The sequence below is a fragment of the Pseudochaenichthys georgianus genome, chromosome 21 (genome assembly GCF_902827115.2).
Source record: "Pseudochaenichthys georgianus chromosome 21, fPseGeo1.2, whole genome shotgun sequence".
Lineage (NCBI taxonomy): Eukaryota > Metazoa > Chordata > Actinopteri > Perciformes > Channichthyidae > Pseudochaenichthys > Pseudochaenichthys georgianus.
Window position 1 is genome coordinate 10,270,421 of NC_047523.1, and position 21,676 is coordinate 10,292,096.

A 21,676-nucleotide genomic window follows, 5' to 3' on the forward strand; every position below is an offset into this window, starting at 1 on the left:
AGGGTTAGGGTTAACCCTAACCCTAACCCTAACACAGTTGGCGCACATGCCTAAGATTTCCTGGTCAGAAATAAAGGAACGCAAAGTCAGGTAAACAATTTAGAGACATGACAAACGGCTCATCTCGGAGGACTGAGGGGGGGGACCAGCAACCCTCCCCGACAGGCGCACGGACGCGAGGGCCCGCTCATCACTGCGCGCACAAGTGCGACCGCAGTTTTAATTATTATTATATAATTACGGAATCCTTGTTTTCAGGCCTTTAGGATGCTGAAAAAGTTGTATAATTTTGCACGGACGCCAGGATCGGTGAAAAATTTGATATTTTGGAGTCAATGAGTTCAAATTGTCCAACCTGCTCGCTAGCGCCACCTATTTCAATTCCATTTTGGAAAAATTCACAAAGTCCCACCGTAACTCCGAATGACCTGATATTTTGCAAACATATTCGGGTGGACCTGCTCTACAAATAATCCAATTGGAATCCTTAGCTCCGCCTACTTTAATTTTTTTTAAATTAGCATAATTTTAAAAACACTTAAATATTCACTTAAATTTCAATTTTTAGTTTATCAACACCAAACTTCGTATACAGTATCGCCGGAGGGTCATACACATTACCCTAGGAGATGAGCATGTTCAAACGATAAATATTTCCGCCATGAATTAAAACGTACTCGTAAAAAGGCGGGGCTTAGAATTAAATGCTCCTAATTCATCAACAATGTATCCAAACATCACAGATTTTGGTGGAAACGTTAAATCTGTCTTGGGGAATAGGCACACCAAAGTATTTTCATTTTGGACTATAGGGGGCGCCAAAAACACCACCAATTTATAACTCAAGAGGGCATGGACTAATCTTTTTGTTTTTTATTTACACATACTTTCGGGGCGACTACGAACTTATATTCAAAGTGTCGCAACAAGTGCAGAATGTGGGCGTGGCCTATACATTATTTTTAAATTGCGATAGCATAAAATGAGCTTCGGACGCAAAACCTGGGACACAAGTCAGATCCCAGGACTTTTTCGAAAATGTAAAAAAAAAACGTACATTTTCCAAAAAACTGCTCACTAGCGCCCCCTATTGTGTGGTAGTCACATATAGTTTCTCAAAACTTCACCAATTTTGGCACAGACATTTCTCATGGAATTGCGGATATATTTGTAAATACATTCCATTAGCCCCGCCCCACAAAAAGTCGGCCATTTTGAAATATGTGCGTTTTTCAGCCATTTTACGCACGTTCTTGCGAACTCCTCCTAGGGGAATGATCGGAAAAATTCCAATGCAGGACAGGTTTAGCCCCTATCCATTACGATACTTAATTGAGGAGCACATTTTTGAAAAATTACTCGTGGAGGTCGTAAGCTAACAGCGAATACACCATTTTTGACGATTTACATGTCGCAAATTACTCCAAACCACTCGGATATAGTTATTCCGATATTCACGAAATGCTGTATACATATTGCTATTATGATTGCACACATATTTCAAATTGCCTTCCATTAGCCCCGCCCCCCAGAAGGTCGGCCATTTTGAAAAATGTGCGTTTTTCTGCCATTTTACGCACGTTCTTGCAAACTCCTCCTAGGGGAATGATCGGAAAAATTCCAATGCAGGACAGGTTCAGCCCCTATCCAATATGATACTTAATTGAGGAGCACATTTTTGAAAAATTACACATGGAGGTCGTAAGCTAACAGCGAATACACCATTTTTGACGATTTACATGTCACAAATTCATCCAAACTACTACATTTCCATTTTTCAAAACCTTTACAAAGTGGCACCGTAACTCCGAATGAGCTGAAATGTTGCCCACTTATTCGGGTGGACCTACTCTACATATTATGTCCCGGAACCTGAAAGCTCCACCTCCTTCATTTTTTTTTAATTACCATAATGTTAAAAACAGTGAAATATTCACTTAAATTTCAAATTTTGGTTTTTCAACACCAAACTCAGTATACAGTATCGCCGGAGGGTCAGACACATTATCGTAGGGAATGAGCATGTTCAGTCGATAAATGTGGCCGTCAGTACTCTAAACGTGTTCGCAAAAAGGCGGGGCTTAGATAGAAATGCTCATAATTCATCAACAATGCACCAAAGAAACACACATTTTGGTGGTAAGGTTCAGTCTGTATTGAGGAATAAGCACAAAAAGTAATATCCATTTTGGACTATAGGGGGCGCCAAAAACATGACAAATGTATAACTCGTGAAATGATGGACTAAATCTTTTTTTTTTTTTTTAGACATACTCTGGGGATGAGTATGGACTTATATTGAAAGTGTCACAACGAATGATAATTGTGGGCGTGGCCTGTACTTTATTTTTTATGACGATGTGCTTAAATGTGTTTCGGTACGCAAAACTTGGGACACGCATCACAGCCCACGACCTTTTCAAGAATGTATAAAAAAAAAGGAATTTTTCAAAAATACTGCTCACTAGCGCCCCCTATTGTGTGGTAGTCACATATAACTCTCAGAACTTCACGAATTTTAGCACAGACATTACTCATGGAATTGCGGACATATTTGTAGATACATTCCATTAGCCCCGCCCCCCAGAAAGTCGGCCATTTTGAAAAATGTGCGTTTTTCAGCCATTTTACGCACGTTCTTGCGAACTCCTCCTAGGGGAATGATCAGAAAAAATCCAATGCAGGACAGGTTTAGCCCCTATCCCATATGATACTTAATTGAGGAGCACATTTTTGAAAAATTACTCGTGGAGGTCGTAAGCTAACAGCGAATACACCATTTTTGACGATTTACATGTCGCAAATTACTCTAAACTACTCGGATATAATTATTCCGATATTCACGAAACGCTGTATACATATTGCTATTATGATTGCACACATATTTCAGATTGCCTTCCATTAGCTCCGCCCCCCAGAAAGTCGGAAATTTGGAAAAATGTGCGTTTTTCAGCCATTTTACGCACGTTCTTGCGAACTCCTCATAGGGGAATGATTGGAAATATTCCAATGCAGGACAGGTTCAGCCCCTATCCCATATGATACTTAATTGAGGAGCACATCTTTGAAAAATTACTCGTGGAGGTCGTAAGCTTACAGCGAATACACCATTTTTGATGATTTACATGTCGCAAATTACTCTAAACTACTCGGATATAGTTATTCCGATATTCACGAAACGCTGTATACATATTGCTATTATGATTTTACACATATTTCAAATTGGCTTTTATTAGCCCCGCCCCCCAGAAAGTCAGCCATTTTGAAAAATGTGCGTTTCTCATGCATTTTAAGCACATTTTAGCAAAGTCCTCCTAGGGAAATGTTCCAAAAAATTCCAATCCAGCACAAATTCTGCCCATATCCAATGTGATGCTAAATTGTGAAAAAATTAGTTGCTAGCTGAATCGAGGACCTCGTAAGCTAACGGAGAATATACCTTTTTGGACCATTTATATGTCAGATAAGCTACTGAAACCTGCCTGTCTGCCTCGCACATCAACGCTCACAAACACACAGACACACCTACACGTTCTACAACACACACCTACACGTTCTACAACAAACACAAACAGCTCCTAAAGCATATAATAAATATAAATATTAGGCTACAGCCCTTGTATTTATTAAGTGAAGCACCATATGGTTTCATGAAAAATCTCCTAAAGCCTACAAATAAACACACCCCCCCTCCCCCACACAAACACTTTCTCTGTCTATAAGGCTTACAGTTACATTGTTCAATCATGCTTTAGCAACCATGTCTTTATTATGATCTCTTGTTTTCTCTGTGATTACCACAATTCTGGAGAAATGGATCTGCTGGGGAACGACCCTTACTTTGAAAAGTGCACGGCAAATCAGAAGGACAGAGCTGCCACCTGAGGTGCTGGATAAAGCAAGCCTGAACAGCGCTCAGGAACATCATCCACCCAAACCTCCGCTGACTGCAGTACAGACGTATGAGTGTAGACGTGTAGAGCTCATCACTGCTGTCACTTCAGCCTTACATACTTTTACTTATAATTAAAACATTACATCTGTGTGCCATATAGTACTTGTCATTTTGCATATACTGTATATACTTATTACATTGCATTGTCTTTATTTGAAATACTGTCTACACTTAATCTACAACTTCTCTCATATTATTGAATCTACATTGTGGTTGTTATATATTTATCTGTTATCTTGCACTTCTTTGCGTCTTAGGTTTACATTTTAATTGTTGCTGTGACGGACTGCGGAGCTGAGCAAAACACACACTAACAGTTAGACCAAACACACTTAGCTATTCCATCTACCTCTGGAACTAGCTAAACTAGTTATAAATATGTTTATTCTTCACTGTCGGCATATCGCTACCTGGTTGATGCAGGACAAATGGTACCAACGCAGTTGGCGCACATGCCTAAGATTTCCTGGTCAGAAACAAAGGAACGCAAAGTCAGGTAAACAATTTAGAGACATGACAAACGGCTCATCTCGGAGGACTGAGGGGGGGGACCAGCAATCCTCCCCGACAGGCGCACGGACGCGAGGGCCCGCTCATCACTGCGCGCACAAGTGCGACCGCAGTTTTAATTATTATTGAAATATGACCGGTAAGTTTCAAATTTGTCCGGTAAAATAAATTCTGCCCGGACATTTGACCGGCGAGAAAAAATCCTAGCGGAAATCCTGGTTCCCAGGGGAGCTCATGTCACCACTAGGGGAGCTATAGCTCCCCCTGTTCCCCTCCAGTTCGCTCCCTGCATGAGAGTACACAGGTACAGACAGACAGAAGGAAGAAGTAAGGTGTCCCCCAACAGTCTAAACCTATGGCAGCTAAACTAACGTGTCTACGTACATGGACACCCTTAGGATAGATTGAGGGAAAGGGGTAGCAATTAAGAAGTAAGGAACAGAGGTGGAGAGTGTTAGGAGATTTTGTGGACAACTCGTCCGCTTTCTTAAATCTCCTCGCGTCCCTACACAAGCCGTTATCTTACAGGAAGGAAACCCAGAGCATACAAGTAACCGTGTAACAATAATCCATTTTAATGGTAATATACAATGCAATACAATCAAGTACAGTACAAATTAAATACAGTTTATCTGTGGGATCCCATAATTACCTGTGCCAGCGAGAAGAGAGAGAGAGAGGCACACCGCGGGGTTCCTGTCTAAATACTTCGCTGACCAGAGGAGGAGTTATCTGCGCCCCCCTTCCAGACCAGTGATTGGCTGCCCAAATTAGTATCAACAGCTCACATCTTAAGTTCCCCAATCCCAGTGGCTCAGCTTCCTTATCACAGGGATCTGAGATGACTGTATGTTAACTCCACACCTTCCCCCTCTTCCTTTTGTCCTCACAAAACCAAATGTTCACAGGCCCCAAAAACAGTTCACAGTTTTCTCACCCAAATCATTTCCCCTTTTTAAGCATCTTGATAGTTTACTAACATGAATACATACAAATATTTCCTCACAATTCCCCCTTTTGGTCTACACTTAAGAGACCAACTATACCAAGACAATCACATTATAACCTGGGATTCAGACTATTTAAACATTCAGGCATGGCTCCACATATCAACTTCATATGACCGTGTAGAAATACCAAAATATGTAAATAACTCCATACATCAATTCCATTACTTAGTAATAACAAAGTTAATAAAAACCTTCAATCAGAATGATTGAGTACCGCTAATCGTAATAGAAAATCATCTCTCCTCAGTGTTTAGACAAATCGTTTATCAATAGCACAAAAATAAACATACCAAAAAATATAGAAGAAAACAGTAAAATAACATCCAAATAACATCTTTTATCATTTATCCTTCAGTCCTCCTTAATCATCAAATTACAAACTTTAAAAATAGCTTGCATCTCAAAGATTTGCTCCAAGACCCTTATAGTAAAAACACATTTAAAATTTTAGGATTATTAGAAATCCACCTGAGGTATAAAATCTGGATTGTAAAGGTCCAGTTGAAATTCACAGTTTAAAGTATAACCTTCACAGTGGTGATTGAATTAATCTGTAATCTGCAAAATTGCAGTGTCTTCAAGCTTTAACATTACTCCACGTATACTTCATTACGCTTTAGTCCAAAGTAAGGCACTTATCAATACATTTATTTTAGTCCAATACATGGTTCAAAAATCTGAAAAGAGGAATCAGACGTTTATTGCGTAGTGTGAAAACCCGAAAAGATATATACATCTTCTACATTCTGAGTGTCAATTCTCATCAACTTGTCATTCATTTCGTGGGGGTCCCCATGGCGCAGATGCCGTGATTGAGCCCCACGGATCTGAAACCTGGGCGTCGTACATCAACACGGAGTCATTTACTGTGGAATATCCTACTAGTGTCTGGGGAGCCTGGAGGGCGGTTTTGGTCATCTTTCGTATGGCTAGTTTAACTACAGTGACCAAGCAGATTATCACAATTAGCACAACTAGGATAAACATTGAAACGGTCACTGCAAATTTAACCAACCCCGCACCCCACGATCCAAAAGTTCCAGTTAAATCCCCAAGGGTAAACCCATGAGTTTCATGCAACTCTTTTATCCCCCTGGCGGTATCATGAGCCATGTCCATTATTTCAGGAGTAGCGTCAGAGATGAAAGAACAACACTCAGATCCAATCACCTTGCATGTGCCCCCCTGGGCGGCTAATAGAAGATCCAGTGCCATACGATTCTGTAATGCTACCGTCCAAACCTCCTGTAATTCTTTATGTTCGGCTAACATGGCGGTGTTAGATGCATTTAAGTGATTTTCCACTACTTTGGACAATGCTACAATTTCCTGCTGAGAAACATAAATACCGTACCATGGTAACAATAGACTAGCCATCCGCTGTCCTTTTGTAATTGACCTGCTGTTCCTATGTGGAGAGGGAAGTATAGCTGCAATCTCATCAGCCTTTACTTCACGGATTAAAGGGATTAGATAGGCCAGGTAACAGGTGCCATAGAAAATGTCATAAGGCATACAGCCATAGGCTCGGTCCCCACAAACTAAGTAAACCCTCTGTGGGAGGGGCGTTCTGGCTAACTGCACCGTTATTACAGTATTACAGTCGCTGTGTCCCACGTCTGGAGAGGTAAGAGATCCTCTTTCATTTTGGAAACAGATGGACACATTCTTCCACTCATGTACCACCACTGGGGGAACATAGACAGAACAGTCACGGGTAGGGGACTTACCTAAGGGTAATGGCTGTGAACAGTCATGTATTTTAACCACAACTGAGTCCACTGTTCTGGAGCCAAACCAGGGCACTACTGTTACCAAAGCCTCAACTAATAAAGATGGAGTGTGTGGTTGCAGTGTACATATTGGACTGGCAAAGTTAACCGAGCAATTAGTCTGGGCTAGAGCTAATTGGAATCTGTATTCAAAAGCTAGGTTAATATATTTCTTCACATATATTAGTCTCAGGACCGTCAACTGTTTGAAGCCCTCTGGCAGGTAATCTTTATTTACTGTCTCAACAATGAGCGAGATTAAACCCTTGTATTTTAGAGGTTTCTCAGAGTTTATTGGGTACGATGGAGTGTAACAATCCTCGGCATCATCTCCAATGCGGGATGATATGTCATTCCAGCTAACATAACTGTAATCAATTTTTGAGAAAGGGATTGGGCTAAACATGGGAGAATGTACGGATTCTGGCAGGTTTTGGCACAGCCAACAGTTACTAACATTACGTTCGTGTGCATAGTCTAACATTAAACTTATTGCCAAATTGGTCTTAGTTAGTTTAGATGGAGCTATTAAAGCCTTCTTTGGAAAACGTGTTTCATGCTCTGGTTCAATAAATGCACATCCGGTGACCCCCGAATCGGGAGCTTTGTAATCTGGTTTCCTTGTCGTGCACTGGGACTCGTATTTTAACTGTTCTGCCGTGGTACACCACAGTTCTGGGGGCATATTTGCAATGGTGTTGAGTATTATTCTCACCATCCGTGGCGAGACCCGGAACTCCTGATACTGTGTCCTTGGATACGCTTTCCACACCGTGGAGTCGCCCCCCTTGTTAAAAAACACAGGGTACTTAATAACACAGTTTGGTGAGTCACATATTGCAGTTGGGCAGTTAAAAGAAATGTTCTGTGGTTCGTGAGCAGAGAGAGGGGCATTCCTCCTTCTTCTCACTCTGTGTCTCTCTCTTTGTCTTTCTCTCATTGTACTGTATGTTCGTGTGGTGCTTGGAAACAACCTGTCTTTGTCGCTAGGCACTGATTGGCCCGTTGGTGTGATTTTGCCCTCAGGGTCTGGCCTCTTAGAGAAGAGCACCTTACTTTCTCCCCCCGAGGGGCGAGAGTCCTCGCCACCTGTCGTTGGAATGGCCCCAGCTTCATCAAGCAGGGCTACCTTGGACAGGTACAGCAGGCCCAGGATGAGGGGGATGATGACAGCTTTCACACGCCAGCCTCCGGTCGAGAAGACAGACGCCATCTGGAAGCGTTGATCCACCCCGCTCTGCCTCGTTCCCTCAGTGCCGTTCCTCCTCTGGGTCGGTGATAGGAGTGTTGTCGTCTGGGTCGGTGATAGGAGTGTTGTCATCTGGGTCGGTGATAGGAGTGTTGTCGTCTGGGTCCTCCTCTGCGCAGACCACGTCCGTGATGAGGTCGTCTAGGGTCCTTCCCGGAGGTTTCCCCACGGCGCACTGATTCCAGTGGTACCAGATGTCTCCTTTCCCTTCCAAGCGGACAGCGTGAGATGTCCTCTGCATCACCCGATGGGGTCCAGAGAACCTGGGTCTCAGCCACTTGGGTCTGATCGCTTTCAGCCAGACGAACTCCGCAGTGTTCGCTTCGTGTTTCTCGGGTCCCCCTTTTGCCTCTGCAACCTGGGTGGAAAAATCTACCACTAATCCCTTAAGTTGCTGGAAGTATGGTTTCGAACTTAGAACCTCTATTTCCTTTCCTACACTTAGGGCCCCTGGGCCTGGGAACTGGTGACCATGAGTGAGCTCAAATGGAGAGAAACCTGTCCCTTTGTTAATGGAGCTCCTGATTGACATAAGAGCTAGAGGCAATGCGTCTAACCATTTCATGCCTGTCTCCTCGCATGCTTTGCTGAGTTTTTGTTTTAAGTTCTGGTTCATCCTTTCCACTTTTCCCTGAGACTGTGGATGATAAACTGCTCCAAAACTGTGTCTTAGTCCTAAGGACTGTTCTACTGCGCGTAGGTCATGGTTCTTGAAATGGCTGCCATTGTCTGACCTCACTTTCCTAGGAAATCCATGTAATGGAATGTAATGCGTGACTAGGAATTTGATCACTGAGTCTGCATCCTCTCTCCTGCAAGGGATAGCTTCTGGCCAACCTGTGTATGCATCTACCACAACTAACAAATATCTGAATCCTCTTACTTTGTCAATCATGTCAGTGTAGTCAATGATGATTTCTTCTCCTGCCATCTTAGGTAAAGGAAACTTTCCCTGGTGTGGTTTCACTGTGGCTCTGATGTTATGGGTTAAACAAATTACACACTCTTCTAGGTGATTTGCTATCATGTCAGGTAGGTAAGGGTGCCACCAGTGAGTCAGGTGTCTGCTCATCTGAGTTTTACCACAATGCGTTGGGCCGTGTGCTTCTTTAAGCATTGATCTTATCCACTCTGGGGGTATCACTGGTCTCCCATCTGGGGAGTACCATATCCCATCTTTGTTGGTAGCCCCCCTGTTTGACCATAGTTTTTTGTCTTGAGGAGACCCCGCTTCTTGAGCTTCTTTAAGCGTCTCGTCTGTTATTGCGGGCAGCAAGTCAGCAGATTTTAAGACAAGCATTTGATACCATGGTGTATATCCTGCCTTCTCTTTAGCTGCTTTGTCTGCTGCATTGTTACCCCAAGCCAAGTAGTTATTTTCTGTGTTGTGACCTCTACATTTAAGTAAAGCTAACTTGTTAGGTAACATTACTGCTTCTGCAAGCCTTTTGATCTCTTTCTCATGTTTGATGGGGGTATTTGTGGACGTTACAAATCCTGCTCTCATCCACTGGCGCATTTCCACATGTATGACACCATGAACATATGCTGAGTCCGTATAGATGTTTACATCTTTTCCTTTTGATAGCTCTAATGCTGCAATGACTCCCACCACTTCTGCCAACTGTGCTGAGACTTTCCCTGTTACTTTTCCTGCTGCTCTTTCCTCAAACTCTCCCTCCGCTGTCTGAGCCACCACTGCGTAGGCTGCCTGGAGCCCGTCGGTGGGGTGTCTGAAACAACAGCCATCTGTGAACAGGTTTTCTGCATGTGGCATAGGCTCGTCTCTGAGATCTATTCTTAGCTTCACATCCTGGATGATTCTCTCCTCACACCTATGGGGTTCTCCGCTGCCTATGGTGTCTGCGCTGTTAACTCCGTCATGTGTGTAGGTGATGTGTGCTTGTGTCAGAGTTTTCTCCAGCCTGGTCTGTCTTGTGGAAGTCATTGTGAATGCACTTGAGTTCACAAAAGAGACAATGCTGTGTGTTGTCAGTACTGTCAAAGGATGGCTCATCACAATGTGTGAAATCTTGTTTAAGATACGTGCTGTACCTGCTGCATGTCTCATGCAGGGAGGTTCTCTGTTTTCCACTCTGTCTAGTGTAACACTGACATACATCAATATTGTCCTACAACCCCCCTTTTTCTGAAAAAGAATCCCATTTACTGTGTTTTCATTTTCAGAAACATCAAGAAAGAATGGTAATGCATAAGATGCAGAGGCGAGAGCCGTGACTTGGGACATGGACTGTTTGAGAGAAATGAACGCCGCTTCTGCAGCTTGTGTCCAGTTCAGTGTGGCAGTGAGATTGCGCATGCCTTTCTCATTGATCAGTGTTCTGAGTCCAGCTGTTCTTGGGTTATACTCTGGGATGTAGTGTCTGCTGTAGCCTGTGAGACCCAAAAAAGACAACATGTCTTTTACTGTTTTGGGTTTCGGGTGGTTCAAAATGTGTTCCTGATGCGCTGCCGACATGCCCGTGCCTGCTGGGGAAATCACTCTGCCCAAAAATGTCACCTCTTTACGGGTGCATTGTAGCTTTTTCTTGGAGACTTTGAACCCTGATGCGTGGAGCCGCACCAGTAGGTTTCTGGCGGCCTCCAAACAAGAGGCTGCAGAAGGTGCTGCGATGAGAAGGTCGTCTACATACTGTATCAATACTACCCCCACTGGCAATGTAACGCCCTCTAGCTGTTCCCTGAGTACTTTGTTAAATATCCCCGGAGACAAACTGAAGCCCTGTGGCAGTCTTGTGTATTGTAGTTTCTCCCCACCTATTGTAAAAGCAAAAATAGGTCTCATACTCTCTGCCAGAGGTATGCAGAAGAAAGCGTTGGCTAGGTCAATACAGGTGAACCATGTATGTTCAGGTGAGATATTACAGATAGCCGTGTAGGGGTTAGGAACGGGTATCAGAGCTGTAGTTGTAATAGCATTAACGGTTCTCAAATCATGAGCCATTCTGTACTCCCCGCTAGATTTTGATACAGGAAGTATGGGAGTATTCCAAACGCTTTGTGAGGGTTCTAACACCCCTGCTCTCTTCAGTCCCTCCACTGCCTTGTCAACACCCCCTTTTGCCTGTGCTTTGATCGGGTATTGCGACCGGTTCACAGGCACAGAGCTGCTCACCTCAAATGTTACTGGTGTGGCTTTTAAGCAGAACAGAAACCTACATCATGAGAGTGCGATGCCCACAGGTCAGACGGGAGATCACGCAACACGTCAACTGTATATGCATGGTCAGTTTTCTCCCTACCATGATGTCTATCTACTTCGTGTCTCTCCATGTGGATGCATTCTTGTGTGCAGATTTTAAGACGATAAGCTCTGTGTGTGGGAGAGTATGTCAGTGCCGCGATCTGCGTAGGTTCCCAATCTTCGACTTCTAGCAGCGTCTTTACCATGGGACCAAGTTCTTTAGCTACATAACCCTTCCTGATAGCTAATGAAATGTGTGGTGTGGACTCAGCAGACAAACGGTACCAATACAGCTGTTCATCAGAGAGCTCAACCGACGCAGCCACCCCCGCCTGTCCCACAAAAAGATTTGTCGTGGTAACATCCCAAACGGCCATAGACACCTCATTATCATACTCATATTCATAATTTTGGTCGTCTCTTCTATCATAGTTTAGCGTCAGGTGGGGGGGGTCTGGAGGGGGGCCATAAGGCCTGAGGAGGTTAATCCATGGCTTCCATTGTTGAAAAATGGAGTATAGTCCAGGTGTGTTGTCCCGAGGTCGGTCCAACCGTCCCCAGAATATAGTGGCATGTTGAGTTGCTTCTGCCTCAGTGGACTGGGCCAACATCATCTGAGAACCCGATTTTATGGTAGATAACGAACAGTTGATTGTCGTGCCATTTGGGAATGATATTATCAGTCCATCCGGGGAACAGAGGATGGAGGCATTCGCTTTGATCAGAATATCCCTTCCCATTAGGTTAGCCGGGCTTTTAGGTGCAAGAATATACTGGTGCAAGAATGTCTGTCCTGCTATCTTGGTGGATAACAGCGTGGAAAGCGGTATTTTTTCTACTTTTCCCGAAAACCCTATGACTGAAACTGTTGTAGATGAAAGGGACGCCTTGAAGGCGGGAGAATTGATGGTGGAGTATCTTGCTCCTGAATCAACCAGGAATGGTAGCTTTGAGTCTTTAACAGTCCCGTACATCCAGAGTTCCCTGGGCGTCGTCATTGTTCGTAGAACTGCCCCTCATACAGGACAAACTGGCCTTAGGGGGCGACCATAGCATTAGGGGCAATGTGACCCTGGTTTGGTTGTTGCGGCAATGGGACAGCCTCCTGAGGTGTCTGGACATATGGTTTCTCTGATCCATTCCCCCTTTGGTACCCTTTCTTTCCCCCTTTGGCCCGCTTGTGTCCTGGTGGGGCTTTATTTGGGCACTGCTTGTACCAGTGATCTGGCTGTCCGCAAATGAAACACACCTTCTGATAGACCAATCCAGGAGCCATTCCAAAACCACCTTGACCTCCGAACCCGCCTATACGCTTTGTTCCTGTCCCCTGACTTCCTCCTTACGTCTATCTTGAATTTGTTGTTCATAGCCCTGTCTTTCTTGTATTTCCCTCTCGTCTAGGATGTCAGTTAGGTATGTTATTTCTCTCTGTGTAGCGCCTGAGTGGCTCTTTGTAAGATCTGTTAGAAGGGAAGTCAATTGTTCTGAGGTGGGCTCCCTATCAGGTTGACTGTCCCCTCTCGGGGGAACCACCCCCTGTCCTGTGTTAAAACTAGGCCTCCGCGTGGTGTGTGCGCTGTGTAGTCCGTCTAACGGGGAGGAAACTTGTGTTTCTTTAACATGTACTCTTTTCTTTGGAGTAGGGACGCCCCTTAACGGACTCAACGCTACCGTGCCCACCATCCTATAATTCCCCCCGCTCATGGCAGTCTCCTCTCCTTCTGTGTCCGATGCATCTGCTACTGTCATTTGCAATTTATTTGCGCTTTCGTCGGGTAGAGAATAAGGGGGAGGGGGCTGTGTAATCAGAGTACCTAAATTCGGGTAAAGGAGAGAGGAGCGGGTGGGAATGGCTGGGTTTTGTATGGGCCCCGTTTGAGATTTCTGCTCTGAGTTAGATTTTGCATGTGTAGTGACCTGCCTTGAAACCAGACTGGTGCGGATACAGAAGGTTGTTCTGATGGAGATAACAGGAGAGTTGTTTAAAGACAGCGCCGCGTTCAAGTGTTTTAGACAGAAACGGGAGGAGAGCCTGATAGGTTAGGAGGTCGTCACGGTGTTTGGATTTCCACCATTTCCGCTCTGCTGCCCGAAGGACGGTTCTATTAGCACGCAGTGCATCATTTAGCCAGGGAGCAGGAGGGGACTGACGAGCCTGCCGAGATGTGAGAGGACAGAGAGAGTCGAGAGAGGATGAGAGAGTAGAGAGGAGAGTTTCTGCAGCAGAGTTTGGAGGCAGCAATTGGAACGAGTCAGAAGAAGGGAGGGCTAAGAGCACCGATGAGGCAAAGGTAGAGGGGGAGAGAGAACGGAGGTTACGGCGGACAGGTGCAGGATGAGAAGAGTTTCGTTTGTTATGTTTGGAAAGGGGTAGAGAGAATGAAATAATCTTATTAGATTATTTTATCAACTATGAACTTTATCAAAAAGGAAGGTCTTAAACCTACTCTTAAAAAACGGATAGGGTGTCTTCCCAGGGCCAATTCAAGGGTCTGTGGGGGCCCTAGGCAAAAATACACTGGGGGCCGCTCGAACCAGCTTTCATCACCATTGTGTTATAAATAATCTGACACCAACAAAAAAATTGCTAAATGTAAACAGTTTTTTATTTAACCTCTTAAGCCCGAAGGTCCCCCCAGTGGACCCCTCCCACCGTTTTTTTACGAGACTATGTCTCAGGGCTTCTTAACATTTATGAAACTATTAATGTTTCATACCCTTTTAAAGTTAAGAAACTCCGCTAACTGACAATAAGAACAATTGTTAGCTAAAAAAAACACAAGAGTAATACCAAGCCTTGGAATTAGCATTGAGCGAAAAAATGCTAACTAATGCTAACGCTTTTTTACACAGAACTCACGGTAGAAATGCCCTTATTACTATCTTAACTGCACAAGATTCCACACATGTAATGTCATCACTGTACGACCTCGAATTCCTGGAGCTATCAGCCAGAAAAGAGAAAGTAAACAACATCCAGTTTCAAAAATATTACAATAATTACGTCTTACCTTTTTTGATTTGTGATCAAAAGTTGTGTTCAACGGAATAAAAACGCCGCTCAAGGTTAATCCAATGTCTTTGTGTCACGTTTTTACTGATAATCCATCATCATATTTATGGAAATATACTGGGTATAAAGTTTTGCCGTCCAGGCTTGTACTTTCAGATATGTTTCGTTTGCTTCTCTATTACATCCGCAATGGTAATGTTTACGTGGATTTGGGAACTGCCCATCGATTCTATTGGATGTAATGGTTAAGAAAAAGGTGTAAATCACCCAAATCGACGAATGGGTTCCAGAGATATAACGTCGCAAGTTTGTATCTTTCAGTGTTGAGGTGTGCACCGTTAGATTCTGTGTCTTTACGATCATAAACAATGTGTTGGATGTGCAGCTAGGATAAGTAATAAGGGAGCTAGGAGTGATTTTCGGTGCAGTAATAGGTTAGCATTTTTCGCTCGGGGCTAATTCAGTGAAAAAAAATAAAACATAGGCCTATTCTGTTATCCTCTTACAAGAGGATAACAGAATAGGCCTATGTTTTTTTTTATTTTTTATTTTTTTATTTTTCACAACAGTTGTATTTGGATGGAATGAATACCTATAGTGATAATTCAAAGTAATAAAATGATTTTTACAGTGAAAAAGTTCAAATGGAACTGATGGTTCCCAAATTACCCAGAGGTGAGTCCGCTTGGACTTTATTTTTCTAAACCTCTCTAAAAAGGTCAAATTTCACTTGTTTTGCATCAATATTGATACAGGGTACTTATTATATGTTATAGTTTGGATTCCTTAAGCTTTTAGTCTACTAGCCCATCATTCAAGGGTGGTTTTCACTATAGGTAATGGTTTTTTTTAGGCGGACATTAGAATGTACATGTTTTTACTGTGTTCCATCTGAATTTACTTTAAAATAAAAACATCTATATTGATTCTGACACTTCTACATCCAACTCACAGATGTAACCTTGCTTTGAGAGAACATATTATTAATTTACCCCTTTTAGAAGTGAAGATATAGTCTTTGTTGTGTTAGTGGCATTTTCGAGCCTGAAACCTGAAAAACAGGCTCAGGGCTTAAGAGGTTAACAACTTCGCATTTTTGTTATTTTCAAAGTTAGTTATTAGTTAGTAATATGAATATAAAAGACGTACAAAAACGAATAAATCACGCATATAAATATAAAGAACAATTAAAACCAGAATAGTTTTCTTTTGTAAATCTACGTGAAGTTTTTTCAGTATTCTGCTGAAAGACTATATCTGTTTCTTGTATTGGTCCTCTTGTTACTAGTGCACACTTTTCACTATCATTTAGGACATTGTGCAGGGTCGTCTGATGTGATCAAACCTTTTGTATTCGTGGTAGTGCTGCTGGAGGTAGGGGTTGACGTGTCATCTTCATGATGAGAAGATGTTGCTGTCCCACTGGAGGCAGATGTTGACACCCCACTGGAGGCAGATGTTGACGCCCCACTGGAGGCAGATGTTGACGCCCCACTCAAGGTAGATATTGACTAGACCAGTGGTTCCCAAACGGTGTGCCGCGGCAGACTGGTGTGCCGTGAGGCAAGTCCGGGTGTGCCGTGAGGCAAGTCCGGGTGTGCCGTGGGATTTTGTGACAACCATACGTTATTATTGCAATATACAACTACACAAAAATAATTATTTTTTAATTTACTATATCAGTACTTTGTAGGTTTATATGTACGTAATCTGCGCGACTTGCGCGTCCACATCTCCGCGTGCAGTGCTGCATAAACATGGCTGAGTCAGCGATAACTCTCGAGGGGTGGAGGTATGCCCATTATTTTGAGTTCATCCGAAGAATAGACAGGAATGTGACGGTGAGGTGCAAACTGTGTGCAGGCCAGAAGCTGTTATCCACTGCTGTAAACACCACGTCAAACCTCAACAAGCACCTGCAAAGAACACATGCTAAGGTGGAGCTACCGCACACGCTATTTGTTGTTTGTTTATATCACAGTCTGTTCTTCTTCTCTGTCTTCCGGTTGTTGCCTGTTTTGAATGACGAATACACACTCCCGCCGCCTGCTGGTAAGGAGAGTTATTGTACGTGCTCGGCTGAAGTCTTTGCGGTGTCTGGTTCCAGTGCAACACATGGCCAACACGCAGGAGAACACGCCGACGCAATAGCGTGAGCAGAGATAGACTGCGAAAAATATACAGATAGTAGGAGACAGAGAACAGCCACGGTCAGATAGGAAAACATTCAGGATCTGGATCAGTCTTATGCGACAATGGAAACTGAACTAAAGAGAACATTTGAAACTTTAGCAGTCTGCGTGATCTGCCTGCAGGGAGGGGCGGGCCGGCCCTGCGAGTAAAGTAACGAGTTACTTTATGTAGAGAGTAACGAAGTAGTGTAATATATTACTTTTTTTTAAAGTAATATGTAATATATTACTTTTTTTTTAGTAACGACCCCATCTCTGCTGAAATGTTACATTTATAATTTGTAGTTCAGGACCATGGACAATGCAGCTTCCTTGCATTGACAGTTCTCTGTGCTGAATTTCCTTTGTCTCATGTGTAATGTTGTGACCTGTCTGGTTTAAATGAGTGTGTTGCTGCTTTGATGAAGCCTAATTTGATAACGTTTCAAATTCATTTCTGAAATATTTCGTTAATAAATATTTCATGAGTAATATAGTTGTCTTTGTCACATTTTATTTGGCATTAGTAAATAATTATGCACATAATACAGATATTTTACATGATATGAGTGATAACACGTGTTATAAGGGCTATTTTGCACAATAGGTGTGCCTTGAGATTTTTACTTGTCCTTTGGTGTGCCTTGGGCACAAAAAGTTTGGGAACCACTGGACTAGACCCTCCAGAAAAACGTGATTCTGCGATCGCAGAATTTACCGCATAATCAGCAAAATGGCGCAGATTTTTAAAAGGTCGCATATTTATCAAAAGGCCGCATAATCCCCGCATTTTTCCACACAAAGTTGAGAAAAAAAAAGTTAACTCGTCTTGACGTGATGATGATGATGATGATGATGATGATGATGATGATGATGATGATGATGATGATGACGCGACGTCATCAGCTCGCGCATCACAGAAGGTAAACAACACCGTAGAGTGAACGTGTGGAGCTCACACGAGAGAGAAAACACCAAGATGAAAAAATCTAATCCATCTCATTTACAGACGAACATTTCTGCTAAAGATCGGGCAAAGCAGTACCCCGATGTCTTGCACGAAAGTGGGGGGAAAATGTTCTGCACCCCGTGCAACTGTATGTAGGAGCATAAGAGAACATCGACGGTGACAACCCACTTTGATTCATTCAAACATTCGAAAATGCTTTCTGCTGCTGCGGACAAGAAAGCCAAACAACTCACGTTCACCGAGGCATCAACCTCCAAAACCCTTTCGAGGGCTACAAGAAACGAGGTGAGTAGCCTACAAGATTGAATCTGGTCAGATAACGAACGAGTAAATGAAAACGTGTGTGTGTGTGTGTGTGTGTGTGTGTGTGTGTGTGGTGTGTGTGTGTGTGTGTGTGTGTGATGTGAGAGAGAGAGAGAGAGAGAGAGAGAGAGAGAGAGAGAGAGAGAGAGATGAGAGAGAGAGAGAGAGAGAGAGAGAGAGATGAGAGAGAGAGAGAGAGAGAGAGAGAGAGAGAGAGAGAGAGAGAGAGAGAGAGAGAGAGAGGAGAGAGAGAGATTAAAATAGCCCAATTGCTTTTACAATAAATAAATATTGGATATGTTTAATTGAATATTAAAGGGGTTTAACGTTAGTGGCAGGTTGTTTGTGAGAGAGAATAAATAAATAAGATAGCCCAATATTTATTTTTTCGGCATATTTTGCATATTCACATAAAAATCACATAAAACTCCGCATGTTTGATCGCATAATCAAGGATTTTAGCCCGCATAATCAAGGATTTTTGCCCGCGTTTTTCTGGAGGGTCTAATTGACGCCCCACTGGAGGTAGATTGAAGTATTAAAATAACGTGTTATAGCAGAAGATTTAATACAGCGTATTTCTGGTATATTCATTTTTATGTCACCTGATACAGTGGGGCAAAAAAGTATTTAGTCAGCCACCAATTGTGCAAGTTCTCCCACTTAAAAATATGAGAGAGGCCTGTAATTTTCATCCTAGGTACACTTCAACTATGAGAGACAGAATGGGGGGAAATAATCCGGGAAATCACATTGTAGGATTTTTAATGAATTAATTGGTAAATTCCTCGGTAAAATAAGTATTTTGTCACCTTCAAAACAAACAAGATTTCTGGCTCTCACAGTCCTGTAACTTCTTCTTTAAGAGCCTCCTCTGTCCTCCACTCGTTAACTGTATTAATGGCACCTGTTTGAACTTGTTATCAGTATAAAAGACACCTGTCCACAACCTCAAACAGTCACACTCCAAACTCCACTATGGCCAAGACCAAAGAGCTGTCAAAGGACACCAGAAACAACATTGTAGACCTGCACCAGGCTGGGAAGACTGAATCTGCAATAGGTAAGCAGCTTGGTGTGAAGAAATCAACTGTGGGAGCACTTATTAGAAAATGGAAGACATACAAGACCACTGATAATCTCCCTCGATATGGGGCTCCACTCAAGATCTCACCCCGTGGGGTCAAAATGATCACAAGAACGGTGAGCAAAAATCCCAGAACCACACGGGGGGACCTAGTCAATGACCTGCAGAGAGCTGGGACCAAAGTAACAAAGGCTACCATCAGTACGCCGCCAGGGACTCAAATCCTGCAGTGCCAGACGTGTCCCCCTGCTTAAGCCAGTACATGTCCAGGCCCGTCTGAAGTTTGCTAGAGAGCATTTGGATGATCCAGAAGAGGATTGGGAGAATGTCATATGGTCAGATGAAACCAAAATATAACTTTTTGGTAAAAACTCAACTAGACGTGTTTGGAGGAGAAAGAATGCTGAGTTGCATCCAAAGAACACCATACCTACTGTGAAACATGGGGGTGGAAACATCATGCTTTGGGGCTGAAGAAGTAGATTAGCGCAAATGGTCTTTTCTTCCACTTGACTTGTTAAAAATCAGAAGGTGGTTTTTTGGCTATTTGTGAGTAGGTAAGGTACAGTACAGCCTGTGATTTCTGCCTTGAATAAAATGATTACCCGTTGATGAGTATTTTTCAGAAAGTCATTTTGGGCTTTCGAGGGCAGAACTCAGTAGGTTGTCTGTAAGAGTTTTCTGTATGATCTGAAAACTTAAATTAATAAGAGGAAGAAAATATTATGTCAATTCTTGGACCATCTCAAATATAACGTACTTTGATTACAGTTTCCAAATATTTGAAGAAGTCATGAGATGATGTGAGTCACACAGTTAGACAGACAATGGTCCTTCTGAGTTATCAATAGATGCATTCATTCTAAGTGAGCTGACTTTGGGGTGAAATGAAGTTCAGAGGAAGGCCTGAGGGTAGGAGAACAGTTAACCTTTGTTAGTTAACTAATCCAAAATATGTCATAAGACAGGGACATTTAAACCTATAACAAGCATAGCTTCGGAGAGGAAAGCAGGTGACATTTGTGTGGGGGGCTGGATGATGAAATGAGTGTGGGTTAAAACCTGCTGTAAAGTTCTACTATTTGGAAAACATGGCTATAATTACTGCTCAACTATACCTGTGTTTGTGTTTTATTGATTTATCTGTTTTATTCTTTCATGTTATGAGTACTAAATTGCCACCACATTTTGGAATAGTTGGTTTAAACAGATGTGTGTGTGTGTTGAAGATGTTAAAGGGGAATGAGTGTGCGTTCTGTCATGACTCCAAAGCATTGTTGTGGGACTGCCTGAGGGCAGAGGGACACACACACACACACACACACACACACACACACACACACACACACACACACACACACACACACACACACACACACACACACACACAGTAAGGAGAGGGGGCGAAACAGATGGAGTTAACAACTGCTGACTCATTGCCTAGGGTCATCGCCCAGAAGTGAAACTGGCCAATGGAGAACTACCAGCTCACTGTCTTGGGCTCGCCCAGAAGTGAAACTGGCCAATGGAGAACTGCCAACTCACTGGCTAGCTCGCCCAGAAGTGACATCGCCAATAACAAATAGCTAGGGAGGAGCAACCTACACAACTCCTCCCTGCTTATGTGTATAAATACTGTAACATTCTTATGCTCTGCGCTCTTTTCCTGACTGGCTGTCGTGGTACGTATATCACACGGTGGTAGGAATTGAGCCTGGAGCGCTCTGTATGGAATATTGTTATTTTCTACCATTAAAACAGATTATTGTTTAACCTTTATTTATGGTGCTTTGAGTTCCTTCTTTTGTAAAATTGACTAGCTCATCAGTCATCAAGAGACGGCGCGGAGCAGAGGTGAACCTTCCACCACTGCCATTGGGTGGTGCTCCAACAAGATGTTGACTGAACTACTATGACCAAACGGGGAATATCATGTTACAAGGAATCTTTGGAGTGCAATGCACAGTATAATCAATTAAAAGTGGAATACTTAACTTACCATCATCAGCATTTGGAGGGGGCACCTTATCCTTTTCCGTTGCTGCTGCCAGAAACTTAAGGAAGGATCCTGAGGATAGATAATAAAGTGATACTTATAACAGTAACATGTTAACAATTCAAAATGCTTTCACTTTATATAATTCAAATTCCTCATTCAGCTTTCGAATGTTGTTCTTGGGGATAGATTTCACTATTCTTCATTGTTTACTATTTCCATTTCATTTGAAAGAGACAATATAAGTGAACATATATATATACTTATTGTAAGTTGCTTTGGATAAAAGCGTCAGCTAAATGCAATGTAATGTAACATGGTTCCAATACAGAGGATTGTGCTGGAGCCTGCACTATGACTACTAAGGTTGAAATATACAGTTTTCAGTATCATCATAAAACCACTAGGAGTACACTACAGAGAAGCAAAATACAA